The 15,962-nt window shown below is 45.6% G+C and overlaps 1 protein-coding gene across 5 annotated transcripts in view; it reads left to right on the forward strand.

The window, feature by feature from the left end:
• The window catches only part of RARS1 (arginyl-tRNA synthetase 1), a 736,258-nt gene that overhangs the window by 40,314 nt on the left and 679,982 nt on the right, over nucleotides 1-15,962 (forward strand). The window contains exon 2 of one of the 5 annotated variants that reach the window (XM_075344558.1): nucleotides 3,116-3,209. The exons of the other annotated variants lie outside the window; for them this stretch is intronic. The gene's annotated coding sequence lies outside the window, so the exon portion shown is untranslated. The remainder of the gene's footprint in view (nucleotides 1-3,115; nucleotides 3,210-15,962) is intronic. 5 annotated transcript variants of the gene reach the window in all.

A 15,962-nucleotide genomic window follows, 5' to 3' on the forward strand; every position in this document is an offset into this window, starting at 1 on the left:
GCAAAGTGCTGTATAGCGAATGTCTTTTTCAAAATCTCACTATGAAACGTTTTTGTGACACAGATATATTGGCAAAAGGTACACTTGCCACAATGGAAGGTACCAAAGTCTCTCCTATCCAACCAGGTCCCCATAGGTTTTGGAGTTTTCAATTCACTATGCACTAATTGATCTCGAATGCTGCGGCCACTATGGTAAGTTATCTTTGATACATGGGGTAAAAGGTCTTTAAGGTCAGGGTCCGCTTTAAGTATTCTCCAATATTTCTGGATAATACTTTGGACCGAGCGCGCATGACTGTCAAATTTTCCAATAATGCGGAGTTCTGAATTTTCTTCCCTATTCTTTGGGGCTAAGAGACTACTCCTAGAGGTCTGGATGGCATTACTGTAGGCATTACTGAGCACATTTGGAGGATAACCTCTTTCAAGAAAACGATTTCTGAGGTTCCCCGCCTGATAAAAAAAAATGCTGACTCTGATGAACAATTTCGTCCGTACCCTTAGGTACTGCCCTTTCGGGATTCCAGTTCTCAAACTAGGGGGATGATGGCTACTCCAATGTAGCAAGTTGTTAGTGGCAGTTGGTTTGCGATACATGCTATTTATCAGTTGCCCTTCATTCCCCCTCCTTAGGCTAGGTTCACACACTGCGTTTTTTTGACGCTGCGTTTTTGTGCGTTTTTTGCGGCAAAAAACGCACAAAAACGCACCCGCGTCAAAAAAAACGCGCACGTTTTGCCGCGATTTGGTGCGTTTTGCTGCGTTTTTGCTCACTGCGTCTTTATGCGTTTTTTATTAGTGAACAAAAAAAAAGGTCTGATGTCATTTCCTTCTTCAATATGTTCTTCATTCTCCACTAATGTATGCAGGAGAGCAGACCGCTGCAGAACTACAAATCTCAGCATACTCCATCCAATAGTGCATGCAGGAGAGCAGACAGCAGCTGCAGAACTACAAGGCTCAGCATGCTCCATCCAGGACTGTATGCTGGAGGGAGAGTCAGGGGGAGCAGACCTACAAGGCTTAGCATCCTCCATCCAATAGTGTATGCAGGAGAGCAGACAGCAGCTGTCGAACTACAAGGCTCAGCATCCTCCTTCCAGGACTGTATGCAGGATTTCTTTGCCCCCCCCAAAAAAAAAAAATGACGTGGGCTTCGCCATATTTTTGTATGCTAGCCGGGTACAGCAGGCAGGTACGGGCTGCCCCCAACCCCCAGCTGCCTATTTGTACCCGGCTGGGAACCAAAAATATAGAGAAGCCCTTTTTTTTTAATTATTTCATGAATTTCATGAAATAATTAAAAAAAAAAATGATGTGAGCTTCGCCTAATTTTTGTGTCCAGCTGGGTACAACTAGGCAGCTGGGGATTGGAATCCACAGTGCAGGGTGCCCATGCTTTCTGGGCACCCTCGCTGTGAATTGCAGTCCCGCAGCCAGCCCAGAAAATGGCGCTTTCATAGAAGCGCCATCTTCTGGCGCTGTATCCAACTCTTCCAGCTGCCCTGATGTTGGGTGGCTCGCTGGGTAATAATGGGGTTAGGGCTAGCTATATAGCTGGCCCTAAGCCCTAAATTCATGGTGTCACGCCAATATTAGACATGGCCACCATGAATTTTAGTAAAGATAAAAAAAAAACACAACACACAGAAAAATATTTTTATTAGAAATAAAACACAACACAATTAGTGACTCATCTTTATTAAAATAAAGCACCCCCCTCCGCAGTAATCCTGGGTCAAGGGTCCCGCGCCGTCCAATCCGGATCCAATATCATCTGATCGGTTTGCTGGAAGGCAAAGCGATCAGATGATGTGTCAGGTTCTAGGGGCTGAATCACATGACACAGCAGCTGATTGTATAAAACCCGATTATACAATCAGCTGAAGCATCGGTGCAAAAAAAACAAAAAAACTCACTTATGTGCTGATTACCGGCAGCTCCTGCAGCGATGGGGCGGGAGTCTGATCCTGTCCGATCGCTGCAGTAGCTGCCGGTAATCAGGGATGAAGTCTCTTGACGGCAGGATCAGCTGATAGCCGGCCGGGCGCCCGCGTCACCGCGATACTTACGATCACCTGATGCGTCAGGTGACTGCATCAGGTGATCCATCGCCAGGTCCTGCATCCTGCAGGCATACGTACCCGGGGAGACTGCACACTGCCGGAGCGGCGATACCGTGACAGAATCTGGGAGCGGACATGGCACCCGGGAGTCTGCAGAAAGGTGAGTATAACTTTTTTTTTTTTTTTTCTACTGTTCACTTTTGATTGCCGCTTCCATCTCCCGCCCAGACATGGCGCCGCACGGCAGCAGACATGCACAGGACGGGAGGTGGACGCGGCGGTGACGGTACCGGGAGGATTCACGCTTCTGTTTACTGACAGAAGGAATCCTCTTCCTGTACACGTCACTTTACTACCCACCTCCTGCGTTTATAGCTGCGTTTTTGGTCTTAGAAACGCACCAAAACGCAGCTATATTTGCAATTTGCGTTTCTCATTGCGTCTTTCAACATCCCATTGCACTCAATGGATGAAAAGCGCAGTGAAAAACGCGAGAATAATTGACATGCTGCGTTTTTGTGGCACCACAAAAACGCAGCTGAAAAAAAACAGATGTGTGCGGACAGCAAAAATGAAAACTCATAGACTTTGCTGGGGAAGCAAAGTCCTGCAGTTTTGAGGCCAAAAACGCCGTGAAAAACGCACTGTGCGCACACCTTATGGTGACATCTAGAAAATTAATTTCCACTTCCTGGAACTCTGAGGTGAATTTTAATCCCAAATTATTGAGATTGATGTCTTTCATAAAGCGATTTAAAGAGCAGTACATCTCCAGACCAAAGAAGGAGCACATCTATATAGCGTTTTGAGTAAAATATGGGGACTCCACCAAGATGCCTCCTCTTCATTTTTGAAAATAACCGTATCCTGCCACCAGCCCAGGAGCAAATTAGCATAAGTTGGGGCTACTGAACTCCCCATTGCTGTGCCCCTGAGCTGGTGGTAGAATTTTTCGCAGAAAGAAAAATAATTATGCGTTAATATGAACTCCAAAAGTTCAATTATGAAGTTGTTATGCTGACGACAATGAATATCTCTTCCACTCAGATAATATTTAACGGCTTCCAATCCTGATACATGTGGGATGCTACTATAGAGAGCGTCAACGTTGATCGAGGCCAAATGTACTCCATCTTCCAAGGTAATGCCATCCAGTTTACACAAAAGATCAATAGTGTCTCTTAAATATGATGGTAATGCCAATACATAACTCCTTAGAACGTTGTCAATGTACACACTGCAATTCTGGTTAAGGGAATTAATTCCAGCAACAATAAGGGCGGCCCTTTAAGGGATTCAAACCCATGTGAACCTTCGGGAGACTATAAAAAAACGGCGTCACCGGAAATTTTATCATCATGAAATCCTTCTCATTCTTAGAGATAATCTTATCTTGAAAGGCCCTCAAAAGAATATTGTCCAGTTGTTTTTTGAAAATTGTAATGGGATCCTTATTCATGATAGTATATGTTGCAGTATCTTTCAATATATTTAGACACATAGTGGAATACATAGCCCTATCAAGGATCACAAGGTTGCCGCCTTTGTCGGAAGGCTTGAATATTAAATAATTTTTTTTTTCTAAGTTGTCTAATGCCTCCCTTTCAAACTTACTCAGATTCCGTGTGTATCCCCCAAGGTTATTGCCCAACTTCTTGAGATCCTCACTGACTAAATCAGTGAAGATATCAATACTATTGCTGTCTGTGATAGGCGGCATCCTGATGCTTATCGGTTTTAGGTCTGTAAAAGGACCCAATCCTGGAATTTTCTCATTTTCATTCAAGAGTTCTGTCAAAGTTCTTACACCAGGTAAATCTTCTTCTAATATACCTAATTCCTCACATTGCCTCCTATCTACATTCTTGAAAAATTTGCGCTATTTGAGCTTACGTGCAAATAAATGCACGTGTTTTGTCCACTCGAAAAGGTTAAAACGATTTGTTGGTACATAGGAGATACCCAGGCTCAATACTTTCTTCTCTATTCTGGACAGTGTATATGTTGTTAGATTAATGATGTTATTGTTGTCCTTTATGGTAGTCTCAAAATTACGTCCTATCTGTATTGAGAGCGCCCTGATGTCTGCCTCATATCGTAAGTGTTCCGAAGCGGGCCAGATTTCAAAAAAGAGGAAGAAGTGGAGGGCGAAGAGTAAGGCCCATATGCCGGGTATTCCTTTCTCGCCTTTTCTTTGGGGGACACAGACAGTGGGTTATATGTTGTCTCCAGGGGAGGCTTGACACTAGATTTAAAAAAGAGTTAGCTCCTCCTCCCACAGCATATAACCCCGGCTAGGCGGGAACTAGCCCAGTTCTTTTCAGCAGGGAGGCTGACACGTCTGGCCTGAGCCCCAGGCCAGCTTATGTTTTTGTTTATTTATTTCTTTTTCTTTGTGATTTTATTCTATTTTTGACTAGGGGCAATACCAGGGTGTGCTCACCCACGTTCCCCCCGCTTACGGGCAGAGGAAACCTGGCGTGCACAAGCCGTCAGTCTTCCCTCGCGCCCAAGTGGTCGGGTCTGCGTACCCCTCCAGGCTCCCTGGAAGCACCTCACAGAGGTAGCTCCAGAGGGCTAGGCAGAACAGAGTACCTGCTAGCCTTGAGCCGAAGATGCGTCCCCGAGATCCCCGCATCCCAGGACAGACACGTCTTCAGACGGAGCAAGAGCAGGTAGGGAGACGACGAGTCAGTCCCCTGCATCCAGACCGCCGCCTGAGAAGGCGCCGGTGGGGCGATGCAGGCCGTGATCCCGGGGAAGCATCATTAATTTAGCTCCCGGCGTCGGCCTGCAGGTTTAGCAACGCCCCTCTCACTGCTCTAGAAGCCGCTCCCTCTAGTGGGCCGTCTCTCCCCTCCACGCTGCCAGAGAACACTGGACGCCATTACACGTGGGGAGCAGACACTGGTGAGATCGCCTCCTTGGCTCTGCAACTCTGCAGCACTATATACCGCTCTGTTCAGTGGTATATCGCTGTCTTCCTAGCGGTGTGTGCCTGCTGGCTGGCGGTGTATATCAGCTTTCAGTGGTATATACTGACTGTGCCTGCAGGTATATATTGACTGTTTGGCAGTGTGTGCCACTTTACTATTGGTATATACCGGCTCTGTATAGCAGTCCCTTTCTAATACTGCTAGTAGCTCCTCACCCACAGTAGTGTAATACTGCTAAAGGCTCACAGTATATAATTAGACGTTTGTTGCTGACATGCCTAAAAACCGCAAGGGTGATAAAGCTTCCCAGGCATCCTCTATGGACCTGTACTATGCTTGCACCACCTGTGGAAGCTCGTTTCCCAATGGGCGAAGCTATCCACTCTGCCGAGGCTGCGATGCCCCTACTACAATGTCACAACAGACGTTGCCAGACCAGGGGGTCGTGCAATCTGTGGGTTCGGCCCCTGCCGCCATTCAGGCAGCACTCCCGTCTGAGGAGGCTATCCCTGCATGGGCTCTTCTGATGTCTAAAAGGTTAGATGACCTGGCTGCTCAGATATCTCAGCCTTCCACAGGCTCCCACAGCCTCCCTCCCGGCTCAGCTCCCTCAGAGGAGCCCGCCTTCGTCTGGTGTATCATCCCCAGTACGTAAAAAGGCTGTCTCCAAAAGGCGCCATTGCGACCGCTCCGCCTCATCTGACTCACACGATGGTCAGTCTGACTCAGGCTCCGTGACCTTTAGTAGTCACGACTCCCGAGACTGATTCAGATGTCCCTTCTGAGTCTAGGCATATGGAAGACACCTTGATAACGGCTATCAATCTCTGTCGATTTCTGATCAGCCCTCGGACCCGACTTCTCAGTCGGCAATCAAGCGAGCCAAGAAGCCGCCTAAGTCCTTTGCCCAGGATCCGATTTTTCATCAAATCGTATCTAAACGGTGGGATCACCCTGATAGGAGGTTTAATAAAAAATCCTCCTCTTCATTCGCTTATCCCTTTCACCCGGAAATGGTTAATCCCTGGTCGGTACCCCCCGTGGTGGATCCGCCAGTATCCAGACTGGCTAAACACGGTTATGTCTGTTTCAGACAACGCGTCTCTTAAGGACTCGTCTGACCGCGCAGTTGAGGCTGCGGTCAAATCTATTTTTCAGGCTTCGGGCTCCTCTCTACGCTCCCTGTTTGCCATAACATGGGTGGCTAGAGCTATGAGCGTGTGGAGTAGGAACTTGCGTAAGTTGCTCCGCCCTTGCAATATTCCTCCGGAGGCTCTTGAGATTCTTGATTTGTTCTCTCTCGCCTCTAATTATCTTCTTCACGGCTCTCTAGATGCAGCCAGCTGGTCAGCCCTAACGGCAGCCAATGCTGTCTTCGCCCGCAGGGTTCTGTGGCTAAAAATCTGGAATGCGGACAGTGCCTCCAAAAAGTCCCTGTCCACACTTCCTTTCCAGGGTCTTCGTCTATTTGGTGAATCCCTGGACAAACTCATATCTGAGGCGACGGGTGGTAAAAGTACCATTCTACCACAAAAGCGGCCCGTAGCCAGAAATTTCAAAAAATCTTCCTGGCGCAGGCAGTCTTTTCGGCCTGCTCCCCAAAAGCCATCGGCCCAAGGACCGTCCCAACGCTCAGATCGAGGATCCGGTCCCTCAAGGGGCTCTTCTTGGCGTTCCCACTCCAAGCAGCCCAAATCCAAGGGACCTCAATCTGTACAGGCCCCCTCAGAATGATGCCAGGTATCCCACAGATTCGACTCCTGTGGGAGGGCGGCTTCTGCTTTTCCGCGATATCTTCTGGCTAGAACACACTCACGATGCCTGGGTTCGAGAAATCGTCACCTCTGGTTACAAGATCGATTTCCATTCCCTGCCAGCCACCAGGTTTCTGCGTTCTCATCTCCCAAAGTCCAAGACGCAAAACCAGGCCTTAATTCAGGCCATAGCCTCTTTACAGAAATCAAACGTTATCATTCCAGTGCCCCTGGAACAGCGCGGCAAAGGTTTCTATGCAAACCTTTTTGTCGTTCCCAAAAAAGATGGCTCTGTCCGCCCTATCTTGGACCTCAAACGGCTAAACAAATTCGTACGAATTCGTACTTTCCGAATGGAATCTCTGAGAGCAGTGCTAGCCGCCATGGAACCTGGAGAATTCCTAGCTTCCATATACGTTCAAGATGCCTATTTACACATTCCCATATGTGTCTCTCATCAACGGTTCCTTCGCTTTGCCGTAGGACACCGTCATTTCCAATTCAGGGCCCTTCCCTTTGGACTAGCTACTGTGCCTCGGGTCTTCACAAAGGTCATGGCGGCCGTCATGTCCATTTTACACCCCAGGGGCATCCTGGTCGTTCCCTATTTGGACGACCTTCTGGTCAAAGGGAGCTCTCCTCACGTTTGCTCAGAAAGCGTGCAGATTTGCCTAGACACCCTGTCAAGGCTAGGGTGGCTTGTCAATTTCAACAAGTCATCCATCATTCCCCATCAACGCATCACCTTCCTAGGTATGCTGATAGACACGGCTCAGTCCCGGGTTTTTCTTCCAGAGGACAAGAGGGCTTCCCTGATTCGGGCTGCTCAATCCCTCCTCTCTCGCCGTCACACATCCCTTCGAAACGGAATGAGAGTGTTAGGCAAAATGGTGGCGGTCATGGAAGCCGTGTCCTTTGCCCAATTCCATCTGCACCCTCTACAACTGGATCTTCTATCCTCCTGGGACAAGAATCCAGCTTCCCTGGACCGTTCAGTCTGCCTGTCTCGGTCTGCGCTCAGCTCCCTCGTCTGGTGGACTCAAGCCTCATCCCTATCTCAAGGGAAGTCCTTCCGCCCGGTCCACTGGCAGGTTGTCACAACGGATGCCAGCCTGATAGGCTGGGGGGCGGTGTTTCTCCACCACACTGTTCAGGGACGTTGGTCTCCTTCCGAGCGCTCTCTGCACATCAATGTTCTGGAGATCAGAGCCATATTTCTGGCCCTTCAGAATTTTCAACCCTTACTATTGGGCCTCCCTCTTCGGATCCAGTCAGACAATGCCACGGCCGTGGCTTACATCAACCGTCAGGGAGGAACTCGCAGCAGGGCAGCGATGAAGGAGGTATCCAAGATTCTTCGTTGGGCAGAGAAGCACATCCCCATCATCTCAGCTGTCCATATCCCAGGGGTGGACAACTGGGCCGCAGACTTTCTCAGCAGGCAAGGTCTAGCGGCTGGAGAATGGTCCCTCCACGACGAAGTGTTCCATCAGATCACTCTTCGTTGGGGGCTCCCGGATGTGGACCTCATGGCGTCTCGAATGATTGCCAAGATACGTCCCTTCATATCGCGGTCGAGAGACCCGCTAGCATTAGGCGCCGACGCTCTAGTCTTTCCATGGTCGCAGTTCCGCCTACCCTACATCTTCCCTCCGTTTCCTTTCATTCCGAGAGTAATCAAGAAAATCAAAGCGGAGGAAATTCCGGTGATCCTCGTGGCCCCGGACTGGCCCAGGAGAGCCTGGTACCCAGAGCTCCTCCAACTTCTCAGCGACACTCCCTGGCGTCTTCCCGACCGCCCGGATCTTCTGTCGCAAGTGCCAATATTCCACCAGAATACAGCACAGCTTCATTTGACGGCGTGGCGCTTGAATCCCTGATTCTAGCTAGATCAGGGTTTTCTTCCAGTGTAGTTCATACCATGCTTAATGCTCGGACGCCTTCCTCCGCCAGCATTTACCACAGGACCTGGAAGACCTATCTTTCCTGGTGTGACCGTCATGGTCGGTCACCCCTGACCTTTTCAATCCCTAACGTTCTTGCCTTTCTGCAAGACGGTCTGGACTCGGGTCTTGCTCTCAGTACCCTTAAAGGACAAGTTTCTGCCTTGTCGATTTTTTTCCAGAAGCAGCTGGCTTCTCGCCCTCAGGTCCGTACCTTTCTTCAAGGGGTAGCGCATTTGGTCCCTCCTTATCGCCACCCCTTAGATCCCTGGGATCTGAATCTGGTTCTAGGAGTTCTTCAACTTCCTCTCTTCGAACCTCTGAGAGAAATCCCTCTTCAAAGACTATCTTGGAAAGTTGCCTTTTTAGTCGCTATCACCTCTATCAGGCGAGTGTCCGAACTAGCGGCTCTTTCCTGTCGTTCACCTTACCTGATATTCCATCATAAGGTGGTTCTTCGGCCTTCCCCCGCCTTCCTTCCGAAGGTCGTATCCTCTTTCCACCTGAACGAGGACATTGTGTTGCCGTCATTCTGCCCGGCCCCGGTCCACTCCTTTTGAGAAAGCCCTTCACAATCTGGATCTTGTCAGGGTTCTGCGGATTTACATTTCCAGGACAGGCCATTGCGCAAGTCCGATGCCCTTTTCGTCCTTCCAGTAGGACACAAGAAGGGCAACCCAGCATCTAAATCCACGATTTCCCGATGGATCAGGACTGCCATCTGTGAGGCATACAAGGTACGAAGTGCCGTTCCCCCTCAATCTGTGCGTGCCCATTCTCCACGGGCAGTGGGTGCCTCCTGGGCTATCCGCCATCAGGCTTCGGCGGCCCAACTTGGCAGAGCCGCTACCTGGTCCAATGTGCACACATTCACAAAATTCTATAGAGTGCATACGCATGCCTCCGCGGATGCTGCTCTTGGAAGACAAGTTATTCAGGCGGCAGTGGCCCATTTAAAGTGGCCACTGCTCGGTTCTGACAGCGTTTTCATATGAGTTCACTGCTGTTGCGGTTGTTAGTCAGCTCTTAGCCTGACGTTATACACTGTTCGTTCAGTTCCCACCCAGGGACTGCTTTGGGACGTCCCACTGTCTGTGTCCCCCAATGAAAAGGCGAGAAAGGAAAGGACATTTTTGTGTACTCACCGTAAAATGTCTTTCTTGGAGCCTTTCATTGGGGGACACAGCTCCCACGCTTGTGGTTTTGGTTATCCTTTTCCTACTGCTTTTACACCAAACTGGGCTAGTTCCCGCCTAGCCGGGGTTATATTCTTTGGGAGGAGGAGCTAACTCTTTTTTAAATCTAGTGTCAAGCCTCCCCTGGAGACAACATATAACCCACTGTCTGTGTCCCCCAATGAAAGGCTCCAAGAAAGACATTTTACGGTGAGTACACAAAAATGTCGTTTTTGTGCCACTTTTCACCCATCTCTGTCTACTTTTTTTTCTCCTTTTGAGCTTGTGGTTCAGAGAAATTTCTTACTCCTGTAGTATTGGTATTAGGTGGAGGATTTCTTTCACCATCGAAAGTCTCAGCTTTGGAGGAGGAGATATCTGTCACTTCCTCTCTACCACTAAATATTAGAAAGGGGTAGGCCCTCTTCTCTTTGAATGAAAGGGGAATACATGAAATAGCAGAAACTGCTGTGTGAATACTGACTTGAAAAATCCAATAGCTATATGCAAGAGTGAAAATGTGAAAAATGGAATCTGCATTACTGCCATGAACATATGAATCAAGAGAAATTTAGCTACTGAATTGATCAATGCAATAGAGCCCCAACACTACGCCAAAGTATTTCTCTACGTTGGGGTCCCTAGCTTGTGTGTGTCCTCTCATGCAGTTAAAAAACTTACCGTGTATGGGAAGCTGAGACCCAGGCTATTTATGCGTATGATATGGATTGGCAATAGGTGTGGTTGGGGAGGGTTCACAAACGAAAAAATACTAACAAATAGGAATAACGTTTGGAACACCATTCTAAGTCCGAACTGGGTGCAAAAACCTAAAAAAACATCACTATGGGGGAGATAAGGTATGCACACCAGTGACTATGTAAGGGGAATACATGAAATAGCAGAAACTGCTGTGTGAATACTGACTTGAAAAATCCAATAGCTATATGCAAGAGTGAAAATGTGAAAAATGGAATCTGCATTACTGCCATGAACATATGAATCAAGAGAAATTTAGCTACTGAATTGATCAATGCAATAGAGCCCCAACACTACGCCAAAGTATTTCTCTACGTTTGGGTCCCTAGCTTGTGTGTGTCCTCTTATGCAGTTAAAACATGGTGTGCATACCTTATCTCCCCATAGTGATGTTTTTTTAGGTTTTTGCACCCAGTTCGGACTTAGAATGGTGTTCCAAACGTTATTCCTATTTTTTTCTCTTCTCTTTGAAGTCTGACAGATCTCTCAAAAATTGTTTCGGTTTTCTATCTTTGTGATTGAAAAGTTTCAGTCGAATATCAAACTGTAATATAGATTCCTTACGTGCAAAATCAATATCAGCTTTGTTTTAGTGCGGTTTCTGTAAGTTCTGCCAATTTTTTAGCAGTACGATCAAAAATTAATTTCTCTTCATCTAGAAGAATAGTCATAAGCCTAATGGAGCTGTCTGTCAGTTCTTTTTCCCACTTTTGAAGTGTCTCATTGGACCTAGCCCTTTTTGCTGTTATAATATTTAATCTTAACCTTTTCGGTACTATTCTGTTCTTAATATAGTTTTGTAGAGATTCTACCTCCCACCAAGACCTGAGATTGTCCTTATAACAGGTAGCAAGTTCTCGAAATATCCCCTTTATACCACTACGTGTACTAGATTCACCTCCAGATTCTCACATTCAGAAAAAAATCTCCCTAGCCTCTAGAGTCCATTGCTCTCTATTGATAGGACCCGACAAAAAGCCTGCCATCAAAATCACAAAGCTAGTATTCACAGAAGAAAAATGGTTTAAAGTGAACTAACTAACCAGTATTTCACAGAAAAAAGTCACTTTCTAAAATATCAATTCTTTATTATACAAAACTTTTTATAAAATTACATACAAATCCTTAAGGATATACATAGACAAGAAAGACACAGATAGCCAAATACAGTAGACTTCGACTAATCATATAGCAGAAAGACCAGTGATATACCCCAACAAGGGGGTCAGTATATCACTGTACCAATCAACCTATTAATATGTGATTGGAAAATTTAGTCTAGGCGTGTCTATACCCTGAGACTCCCATAAGTCAAAGATAAGAAAATTGGGAGTACTCAGAATATATTTGCCCATACAAAACTGTCCTTGAAGTCACAAAGTGTTAACATGACATTATTTGCAAACTCCTGATTACATTCAATATTTTTCACCCGACGCGTTTCTCCTCCTACACCGGAGGTTCATGAGGGGTGTATGTAATATGTCATAACACATTTAATTCATAGAAACAAGCAAGAAAGTGAGGAGAGGCATACATAGATATCACAATATTACATGGAAAACCTTTATCACTGAAGATTTTGTGTCAGCCGTTCTCTAGATTCTAATCCAAAATTTTTCTAGGGCAAAATTGAGTTTCTTCAGTTTTTATTAAAGGTTTTCAACCTAGGAAATATACATATAAAGACCACCTATTAATAAAATGTTTTCAAACAGTGAATATAACAGACAACATTGTTTACGCACTGATATCTAGGGGGGGGGGAGGGCCCAGTCAGGGTGCAAATTCCACATCAATTAACTTATAGACCTAGAAAATGTCAAGAGTTTTTACTAATGATCCAGTTATATATATGGACTCAAAAATAGGAACCAATCACCCAGAAAATAGTGTGTGACCAGAAAAAACTTCCTCCACAAAATGTGATTGTAAATAAAGAGGGAAGCTTACAATATTTTTCATTCCAAGATTGAATTTCACTAGTCCATTCGCTGATATGCAGATAATCTCAGCAGATAATTAGACTGAAAAAAACGTGTGTGTGTATGTATATATGTGTGTGTGTGTGTGTGTGTGTGTGTGTGTGTGTGTGTATATATATATATATATATATATATATATATATATATATATATTTATTTATATGAAAGAAATCCTTATATCAATGGTGGGAGACGCCCCTGTGACGTCCGCTTACCCTTCCCATCTAAATTACCAGACTCCCTTCCGCTTGCGTTCCACTGTGGAACACACGTAAGCAGAGCCGAGCGATGTCAAACCTGTCTTTCCTGTGTCAGCGCTCCACAGTGGAACGCACACAGGCGGAAGTTGACCAGGGTGGAGAGCCGCTTGCCCATACCACCCAAGTTATCCGAGTTACCTCCGCTTGCGCTCCAATATAGAACGCACAGAAGCAGACTTGAGCACGCAAGGAAGGAGAAACCCAGCAGTGACTCCTGAGGCGTTAAATCGCAATAACACCAATGCTGCTTTTGGTAATCGTCCACAATGGAACGCACATATACATGAACAGTATGACCCCTCATATCCATTTTGTTCAGACATGGAGGATATTTTTAGCAACTGTCAACTTGTATAGATATATAACCTTCATATTTGTATTCTACAATAGGACAAAATGGAATTGTAGGTGAAGTAACCTCATTCCATTCTTCCTATTTAGAAACGTCCAGGGTCACAAATATATGGGATTACACCTCCCATTTTTTGTATGTAGTCTTCATTTGTTAGGACATACGGGGAAGGGGGAAGAGAACTGTTAAGGTGAACTCATAACCAGAGATCACTAGTTGCCTACTGCCTGGCCGAATTGATATGGGCCAAGTGCATGCATAAAAGAATCCACACCAGACACAGTCGGATGTGTAATCTCTTCTTGGTCACAGTAGAAAATGGCACCAAACAGACAGAGGAGACTCATGCGTCCTCTTGATATAGGCTAGGGGCGTACACAAGTTCAGATATGCCCATTTAGTGGGACAGTTCATGGGCTAGCGAATGGGGAGATCTGTGTTGCTGTTGATGGGCAGGTCTGACTCCAGTGGATGAAACCATGACGATGGGAGGGACGTCATCTGGTGCATCCATGCTGATGGTTTGGTCTGTGATGTCTTCTAGCTTGACCAGGGGTCTTCTTTCATCTGGACATTCCTTGCATTCCAAGCAAGGTGTGGATAACAGGAAATGGTGGCCATATTTATATCTGTGTCATGTATATGATCTGAAACCTGAATTATGTAAGGCAAATCAACATATTTCCCACAATGCTCTATGTCCAGAGGTTAATTAAGTATTTCATTTTATGGCTCTCCTCAACAGAACTATATAAATTTTTTGCATGTCTAGATAATACACAGATACAGATGCAAAAAGAGTTTTTGGAAGTAACAATAACCCTAAGGAAAAAAGGGGGGGGGATAATTTTCTTGAAATCAAGAGCCAACTATATTTAGCAGGCTAAATTCCATATGGAACAATGAGCCAAAAGGCAGACCTTCTATTGCTATACATGGCCGTCAAAAAAGAGCAACAATGAAATGCCGTACATGGAGCTAATTTGGATTGCTTCAATTTCTGTGCCATTGAGGTTATTGATCCTTCCCCAAGAGGAGGGGATTGGGACAAAAGGATTATACAAAAAGACACGGAGTGGATCCATCGGTTAAATACAGTGAGTCCACTAGGCCTCAATGAGCAAATTTCGTTTGCCTGCTTCTTATAGATTTCTGTGTTTAGTTTCCCCATAGTATAATAACAATTACATTTATGTGACTTTACAGATTTTTCTCTTTATCAGGAAAAGTATTCAAGGTTTCCATTTCATAGTTGCTCTTTTTTGACGGCCATGTATAGCAATAGAAGGTCTGCCTTTTGTCTCATTTGTTCCATATGGAATTTAGCCTGCTAAATATAGTTGGTCCTTGATTTCAAGGAAATTATCCCCCCCCCCTTCTTTTTTCCTTAGGGTTATTGTTACTTCCAAAAACTTTTTGCATCTGTATCTCTGTATTATCTAGACATGCAAAAACTTTTTATAGTTCTCTTCCCCCTTGTGAGGTCCGTATGTCCTAACAAATGAAAAATACATACAAAAAATGGGAGGTGTAATCCCATATATTTGTGACCCTGGACGTTTCTAAATAGGAAGAATGGAATGAGGTTACTTCACCAACAATTCCATTTTGTCCTATTGTAGAATACAAATATATGAAGGTTTTATATCTATATAAGTTGATAAAAATATCCTCCATGTCTGAACAAAATGGATTTGAGAGGTCATACTGTTCATGTATATGTGCGTTCCATTGTGGACGATTACAAAAGGCAGGATTGGTGTTATTGCGATTTAACGCCACAGGAGTCACTGCTGGGTTTCTCCTTCCTTGCGTGCTCAAGTCTGCTTCTGTGCGTTCTATATTGGAGCGCAAGCGGAGGTAACTCGGATAACTTGGGTGGGATGGGCAAGCGGCTCTCCACCCTGGTCAACTTCCGCCTGTGTGCGTTCCACTGTGGAGCGCTGACACAGGAAAGACAGGTTTGCCATCGCTCGGCTCTGCTTCCGTGCGTTCCACAGTGGAACGCAAGCGGAAGGGAGTCTGGTAATTTAGATGGGAAGGGCAAGCGGATGTCACAGGGGACGTCTCCCACCATTGATATCCCCGCTCCGTGCGTTCCACAGTGGAACGCACGCTGGTTTTCATGTGGTTTTTTGCTATCTACAGTTGAGAGGATTATCTTCTGTATGGCGATTTACTGTCGGCGCCACATTGGTGCGATTGTAAGTTCTCTCTAACGATCGTTATGACTCTGGTGGGAGGAGCGGATTAGATGGACTGAGTATATAAAGGGAGGAACATGGCATAGTGAGGGAGCATCAGCCATGTGAGGAGGTTCTGGAGTTGCAGTATTCCACATTGAATAAGAAGACCTTGGTATGTAAACTAAATATTTGAATTTAAGATTTTTTGGTATAAGGATTTCTCTCTCTCTCTAGATCTATATATCTATATCTATCTATCTATCTATCTATATCTATATATATAAATATTGTAAGCTTCCCCCTTTATTTACAATCACATTTTGTGGAGGACGTTTTTTCTGGTCACACACTATCACTATTTTCTGGGTGATTGTCTCCTATTTTTGAGTCCATATATATAACTCTTTTGTCTATAAGTTAATTGATGTGGAATTTGCACCCTGACTGGCCCCCCCCCCCCCTAGATATCAGTGCGTAAACAATGTTGTCTGTTATATTCACTGTTTGAAAACAATTTATTAATAGGTGGTCTTTATATGTATAT

This window comes from Anomaloglossus baeobatrachus, chromosome 4 (genome assembly GCF_048569485.1).
Source record: "Anomaloglossus baeobatrachus isolate aAnoBae1 chromosome 4, aAnoBae1.hap1, whole genome shotgun sequence".
NCBI classification, from domain to species: Eukaryota; Metazoa; Chordata; class Amphibia; order Anura; family Aromobatidae; genus Anomaloglossus; species Anomaloglossus baeobatrachus.